The sequence below is a fragment of the Lemur catta genome, chromosome 8, assembly GCF_020740605.2.
Source record: "Lemur catta isolate mLemCat1 chromosome 8, mLemCat1.pri, whole genome shotgun sequence".
NCBI classification, from domain to species: Eukaryota; Metazoa; Chordata; class Mammalia; order Primates; family Lemuridae; genus Lemur; species Lemur catta.
In genome coordinates, this window is record NC_059135.1 from 71,692,731 (window position 1) to 71,701,306 (window position 8,576).

Here is an 8,576-nt window from a genome sequence, read left to right on the forward strand (position 1 = left end):
CAGTAGAGGGCGTAAGTCTTCCTATTGATCTAAAAATAACCTAAGTTCTACGTCATGACATATTAGAGCTATAAAAGATCTCAGAGCCCTCTAATTGTACAGATGGAGAACTTGACACCCAAAGAGGTTAAATATTTGCTCAAGAATACACAGCTAGTTAGTGGTAATCGGATGCTAAAATTCAAATGTCCTTATTCCCATTATCAGGTGAAGTCATTATATCTGGATGCCCGTCACAGCTATAATTACTCACCATTTTCAAAGCAAAAGCGAATGGACGGGCCATCAGGGCATTCAGTCTAAACATTGACTTTTGAGTCTTCCTAACCCCTTTAAGGCTTTCTTTGCTATATATTCAAACCAGATTTAGAGTAGAAAGGGAAGAATGAGTAACTAACTATGTTTGCCTGAGCCCATAACCTTCTCGCACTGGCTCATGACTGAAGAAAGAATTTTATTGCAAGGTAGTTGTGTTTTGGTTTCTTACAGAAACTTCTCTCTAGAGGTTTTAAGATCCAAGAGAGGACTGCAGTGCATCCCTGAATTGAACCAGTATCCATCTATTCCATAGGTGAACACAAACATCATTTGCCTTTAGTTTACATGTAGTAAAATACTGGACTTTTTTTTTCTTGGAATTTAAGGATCATTTATATTTTTAAGTCTCAAGCAAAATGTTGGCCTCTAAATTATAACCTCATTATTTGTAGTCACTATGTAATTTTAGAAAACCTAGAGATCTTGCTTGTATCCCAGATTTACTTTGGAGACTGGATTTGCAGTCTAATACAGGGTTTATATTTTAACGCAAACTGATTTTCCTCATAGTAGGGAAGGCCTGGGGGCCTGTGGTGTGTGAGAACAATGGACATCCCCCCCCAAAGGACTTCCGTTATCCTCACACCCATGCCCTGTTCCTACGCCCCAGCCATCCTGGACTGTTACAGAAAGAGATCTGCGTGGTTAGAATTGCAGTTCCCAGAGTCTCTTTATTCATTCGCCTGAGAGTGAGAGCCCTGTGAGAAACTGACTGCATCTGTCAGTTTGGGAGGACTCAAGGTGTCTTACAGTCCCTGCGCTACCTCAGGTAGGTGAGCTCCAGAGAACTGCAACGTCTTCTGATTCTATTTTCTCCAACTGTCTTTGATCTGGTTTTCCAGACTTTCCATGTTAATTTTCTGAAACCAGGTGTTATGAAGAAGTCACTTGGACAGGTAGGCTTAGCAGGGAGTGGCTAGGAGAGAAGGATGATCAAGAAGTATAGGCCAAGTAGCATTCAACAAAGCTGTTAAAAATGCAAACTGAGAAGTCCAGGGGGAAAATAAAACCATGAGTTCATGTATTTAAATCTTTTCTGGAAAGCACCATTTTTGGAAAATTTCCAAGATATATTAATTGGGCAACAGCTAGTTAGTTTTTTTGGAAAATAAATCAAAGTTGAATGATTTTCATTGTACTTTATAATAAATAAATTTGTCTTTAAGGACGCTAATATTTGCCTTTCTTTCTAATTCTTATTTTTTAATAAAAATGAATGCATTCATGTTTTCCCTGAGTTTTTTTTTTCTTGCCTCACCATGCCAAAGTTTCTGATGTACCACAAAATTTGGTTTCAAATTTTTGTTTTAATTGCATATGAACCACCTTAAGTGCCCCTGGTGCCAACCTGTTAAGAGTCTTTAGTGACTTCACCTAATGTCAACCTAGATTTCTGTATGTGGGACTTGATGACACAGGGTACTCCAGAGAGCAATCATTTGATGGATTCCATGGTGTTGCTGTGACAGTGTGGAAGCACTTGGGGGCATTTTCAGAGGCAGCATGGAGGCTAGAAGCCAGAACAAAGAGTACTGGTGTAAATCCTCAGTGAATATTTATTAAGATCAATTGCTACATACCATGTGCTGAGGGTAGCTTTTTGCTCTGAGTTAGAATTAAGATGAATTATATTATTAATGTAGTAGGATCGCCTCTTTGCTTTTAAGACAAAGGACAGTTTTTTACCCCCATATAACTTACATACCTTGCTAGTCACTGGAAATTGTATCACAATTCTTACACATTCATTTAACCTACCGTCAGTCTGCTCTGGTTTGGAGACCATGATGTGACCTATAGAAAAGTTTTGGATAAGGGCCAGGATCAGATTGTGATGAGTCATTTGACCTCTACTTATCTGGCCAGTTTTAAGTTGCTAACATTCAGTTCATAATCACATCCAACAACGGGTAGTATCACAGCTTGCATTGTAAAAAGCAGTGCCTTTCAGACAGGGTTCCTAGGAGCTTGTGGTGGAAAAGGGCACACAGGACCCTCATGACTAAAAGATGTGTAGAGAAGGCAAGATTCTTTTAGGCCACTGATGAAAGAGCACTTTTCTTCTCTTTTGCATAGCTTTCCAAAAATTACTGGTTGCAAGATTTTATCTGGACCTACATTACCTTAGGTATTCTTGAGTGCTGTTTTGAGCATTGGGGTATACTTTCCATGATGTCCTCTTCCCCCAAACAGGTGTTCTTCAAAAGAAAGAATAAGATTTGGTGTTTAACTTTCAGCTTGGATATGAAGAAAATTTAACTGGATCCTTTAAAATAAGAAAATAAAATGTTTTGAATAATTAAGTAAAAGAAAATGAAATAATTTTGCTCCCATTTCTGTGATAAAAAGTTAGAAAAAATCAATCTTGTCATATTTTTACTATCTTTACAAGTAAGCTATAAACTTTTTGGTAAGTGTAGTTGGTTGCTACCTCTCCAGTTGAAAATATGATCTGAAGGACTAAATCAGCTCTTCTGAAGCCAAATCAATTGTGTCAAAAGCATCTGCACTTGAATGTTTATAGCAGCACAATTCACAATTGCAAAGATGTGGAAACAACCCAAGTGCCCATCAATACATGAGTGGCTTAATAATATGTGGCATATGTATACCATGGAGTACTACTCAGCTATAAGAAATAATGGTGATATAGCACCTCTTATATTTCCCTGGATAGAACTGGAACCCATTCTACTAAGTGAAGTATCCAAAGAATGGAAAAATAAGCACCACATGTACTCACCATCAAATTGGTTTCACTGATCATCACCTAAGAGCACATTTAGGAATAACATTAATTGGATGTCGGGCAGATATGGGGGGGGAGGGGATGGGTGTATACATACATAATGAGTGCAATGAGCCCTGTCTAGGGGATGGACATGCCTGAAGCTCTGATTTGAGGGAGGGAGAAGGGGCAAGGGCAATATACATAACCTAAACTTTTGTACCCCCATAATATGTTGAAATAAAAAAAAGTCCTTGAGAAACCCCCCCAAAAAAATTGTGTCAAAAGGAAACATTTTTTTCCCCCTTAAAAACTGGTCTAAAGCAGTGCTTTTCAAATTCTGGGCCAGGAAGCACTAGTGAGCCACTCTTACCCTTTTCAGGGGTCACTCAGGATTCAAGTTCTAATATAACCCCATCTAAGGCACCAGAATTTGAAATAAGTATTACAGAGTACAAGACTTAAGACATCTCTTTATAGGTTTGCCATCAAAAATATTGCAACCTGCCCTCTAATTCTGGGTGCAGTCTCCCAGAGAACATTTGTGTATTTTTCCTTTGTTGGTTGGCTGGGTTTGTTTGCCAAAGTCATATCCCACTGCCCAAACATATTTGAGAGCTACTGATCTAAAGAACAAGTTGGGGTTAAATGCTTTAAAATCTAATTCTCTACTCTCTGCTTTTGCCTTTATCTAAGCTAATGACTCTCTTCAAGTTATCACAGCCAATTTTGTTCTGTTTCCTCACTTTGAGTTCAAGAGTAATAAAACAGTAGCTACTAAGTATTTTTTTAAAAAAGCTTGAGCTAGCAATTACTGCCTTGTTATTAAACAAATACTGACCTTAACTAAGTTTCCACATATTCTTTGTTGAGTATTTCAACATAATGGGCAAAAATTTCCACAAAGGTTTTTTCCAGAAACTTGATACAACATCTCTGAATCCATCTTTTAAGTCATAGATTAAAATATTAAATCCCACTTGAATATACACATAGCCATAAATAACTCAGCTCAGTGTATCTCATCAGCCTGGCAATGAAGCTCTGTAGTATCTGAAAGATGGCCTCATTTGTGCTCAGTAATAACCTTTGCTTTCCTTTGACTATTCCTAAAATACTGAAAAAGATGTATCTTTAGGACATACCATATGATTTTCAAAGACAAGAATTTACAAAGAACTCATTCTTTAAAATTTTTTCTTAGGGCAGTTCCTTAAATATGTTTCATATCTCATTGACAAATTGACATAAAGTATAATTGGATGTTTAGTAGATTAAGTAATCAGTGAGTCTGGTAATTTTATATTAATCCTTTGTTGTTTTCCTTAGAAATAGTCAAGTATAAAGAAATGGCATCAGGAATCAAAGACACTAAAATTTGGGAGGGGCAGCTAGAAAGGGTTATGTGTGTCTCATAATATACAGAACCAAAATGATGCAGTCTGGGTATCTAAAGAATGCAATTTGTCAAATTTGCTATAAACGGAGAAAGGGATGATCAATTTCGAAACTACTTATTATTCAGCATTCACACAGCTGTGTCATTTCCTGTTGGCTAAAGAGTGAGGGCTAAGTCCACACAGCAGCCGTAAATCATATTAGCAGTCAGCATTAATGAGGAAAAACAAGACCAAATACTTTAGCCCAGACCAGAGCGCTCTTACCACACAGCTTAGACAACTTACTGCAATGCCCTTGACCGGGCAAACAGGCAAGATTTCAAGAGAAATTTTTAAAAAGATTCCTTTCCAAGAAAACAAATTCTTTCCAAATAACAAGTTCAGTCCACTGAATTTTATGAACCTTCTTTATTCAATCCTCTTTCTCCAAAAAATTGTCTATTTTGTTGATGTTATATAAAGCCAGCTGAGTGCTCACCCTCTTCTGACCACCTCCACAAAGACACAACTGTGAAATTGCCACCTTTCAGTACAGAGCAGTTTACAAATGTATACTCTTGCCCTTAATCTTACACTGAACTGCATGTTTTGAAGCTATTTGATATCCATCATTTTATTAAACTTTCAAAGACAATGTCCATGACTCATATCTGTATTTTCTGACATCTATGAAGGCATCCTGCCTGTTTTCTTATTTTTATGTCAGTTTTCTCTCTGCTCTGTTGATGGTGCCTATGAGACCTGTGTTTTCTCCTCATTGCACTTACTCCTTTGAACACTTCTGCTGGAGTCTGAAGAGAGGCAGGCAACCATGAATAAACAATTAGGATTATGCCTTACACTATTCCACTGTGAGCCAAGGTCTCCATACATATACTACACAACTTGAAAAGGGAGGTGTCTGCAATGTGTTTCTAAAGAAGAATGTTGGAAAGTATAGGGCATGTGGTTTTCTAAGCAGCCCCATTGTGCAACATAAAGGAGGCAGATGTTATCATCCTCATGTAAGGATGAGACTAAGGAAAAGAATTCAGTCAGTGTTTGCTCAAGGTCACGCAGTGCGTTGGTTTAGCCTGGACTAAAAGCCAAGTCCCTGACTTGTGGTTCAGTGCTCATAGAAAGAAAAGAGCTATTGTTTATCAGTCCTGTGCCATCCCTAGATGGGCACACTCTCTCAGTTGGCCCTCTCTGTAGGCCTGGAATCAGCCCTTTTTGTGTCAAAGGGGGTGCAGTTTCTATTGAGGGTGGGGGTTTGCACCTAATATGTAAAGGGTTAACCACAAAGAAAATAATTTTTAACCTCAAACCTTTTAGGGCAACTGAACATGCTTTATTAACTAAATCATAGAGAAATATTTGCTATTTGTTTTCTGTTCTCTTGATCTTAGGGGCAAATGAGAGAAAGGGGGAAGACAGAGGAAGACATACAAGAAGAATAACAAAAGGAAGGACATTAAGTAATATATGATCCCTCTAGGTGAGGCTTCCCATTTTCCAAATGAATGTGCTTCTTAGGGGAAAATTTTTCATTGCAGTCTAAAAATTAATCATTTCCGGGGCTTTAGGTACACCTGGATCCCATATTCTCATTGAAGACAAGCAGTGTCATGAAGGTTTCACAGCTAGTGAGTGACAGGTGCAGAACTAGAACTGAAGCCGTTCATTCATTCATTCATTCATGTAATCACACTGCTAGCCTGCTCCAAGCCCTCCTGTGACTGACTCGCATTGCCCTGAGAATGAAATCCAAATTTTATGGCCAATTATACAGCCCCTGCCTGCTTCCTTCTGCTCTCCCACCTACGTTCTCCCTCCTTCCGTGGGCCGTAGTCATACTGGCCTTCCTTCTGTTTCTCAAACCTGCCAAGCTCCTTCCCTCCACATGGACTTTCCACTGTCTGTCCCCTGCCTGCAGCGTCTTTCTGCTGGACCGCCTCATGGCTGATTTGTTCTCATCGTTAAAGACTCAACCTCCTTAGAGTGGCCCTCCCAGGACACTGTGAAAGCCCCGCCAGGCCGGGCCTTAGCATGCCATGCCCTTTTCTCTTCATAGAGCTCAGCACATTCATTCTTATTTGTGTACTTGCTTCCTTATTTATTGTCCATCTCCTGTCTGGAAGGTATGCTCTGGGAGAGCAGCAGACAGGTCTGGCTTGTTTACTGCTATAACTGTAATACCTAGAACAGTACCTGTGTAGCAGGTGCTTAACAAATAATTGTTAAACAAAATGTTAGAGGAATCAAAAAATATATTAAATATCTATCACACACTGAGCACTAGAGATTCAGAAAACAAAAAGAAAGAATTTTTAGCCTAGAGGGACTCCAAGCCTGGCAACTTCAGGCAGTTGGTTTTTCTAGTCTATTTTACATCCATTAAATTTTGCTCAGCAACCAGCAGATTCCTGGAGATCCAGGTCACCTGATTTCCAAAAATAGTCATCGACTGTGATTCCTGATTATTTGCTGGTGAAGAGATTATCCTTCTGGTTTTGCCTGGAGCAGACCCTGTTTACCCCTGTTGTCCTGCCATAATCATTGGTAGTGCCCTCTTTTGTTCTCAAAAGTAATCCAGCTTAGATGATAAATTACATAGTTACCTTATTCATTGACCAGCCAATTTATAAACACTCATAATTATTGCTAGTTAGAATGGTTTAACCACATAAGCCACATCAATATATCTTTCCAGAGATACGATGGAAGGTCAAATCATATCTCTGGGAAATGGTAACTTCATAAGTTAAAAATACAATAAAAGACAGAATAGACACGGTTCCAATTAGTGAATCCACTAATGAAGCTAGAATTTCCCAAGACATGTTCAACAGTTCTGAGAAGTGCAAATAAGATTTACATGAAAAATATACATAGGCCCAGGGCTCTTTATTGTGCCAGAAACTATTCTGCAAACTTTACTTGCTTTTCCTCATAATTACTAGTACGATTCCTACTGTAAAAATGATGAAATTGAGTCTTAGAGAGGTTAAATCATTCATCCAAGGTCACATAGCTTGAAAATGTGAAGCCTGGGACCCAAATATACCTCTTTGTGATCTCCTGCCCCAACCACAATGCCCACTGCTTCTTAAACAGGTAAACGAACAAGTAAATAATTTGATGAAAGTTTCCTGTGCTTAAGGAGGCTTGGGAAATGCTAGGTTGAATTATGTTAAGTAGGCTACTTTTCTACAGGACTTTTTAGTGTCTGTAACATATCAAAGTGCTTGGTAAATCTTCAAGGGGTGGTGTGGGTGGTGTCTCCCTCACCAATTGGTCCATGGCACCCTTTGTGTGAGGCAGGGACTAAAGCTCTGCAGAACAAATTTTGGCAAATGCTGCTCTAGGAACCCCAATGGGGCCAGCTACCCGCTTCTCTGTGGGTCAGCCCTCCACCTGTGTAAACACAGACCCTCTGGGATCCAGCCTGAGTCAGGGTTCTCCTCTGGGGGGCTCCGGTTTTTGGTTTTCGCAGCTCCGAAAAAAAGACCATCCGTGGATCCCCCAGGGTCCCAGCCGTCCACTACTTACATCAGTGCTTTATAGTGCCTTTTCACTCCCCATATTGAACTTTCTGTCGTTGGGATTTTTTTTCTTCCCACTCCATCTTCCTCTCATTCACAAGCCTAGAAGTCTCCATAGAGGAAATTGTAAGTTGATTTTGGACAATGTCCTTACTACAATTTAATAATTGAAACCTCCCCACCATTTGGGATACAGGAGATAAAGATGAGAAAGAAGACTTCTCATGGAAAAAAGAGGACAAATGTGTAAGCTGTTTCTGGTCCTTTCTAAGACTCTTACTGGAGGAACAAGTCGGAGGGCCAGGGCATGCATGTGGAGGAGGGGTGAAGAGGGGGTAGAGGGTTATACATGCATGTTTCCGCTAAGGATATTCATGGCTACTGAGTCCAGCCTAGGGTGATTTGATTCCGGAGTGGTGGAGGCTAAAGATAAAGGAATTAAAGGGCAGTGTCAGAATCCTCACCCCCACCAGTCTCCTTACTGCAAGGGGGTTGGGAGGTGCAACTGGGCTGACGTGTTTGGGGTCCCTAGTATAGTGAGATGGAGCTTTCACTGGCCTTTGTCTCTTAGTTATCAGAATCTTCCACTTCTCTTTCTTCTCCCTT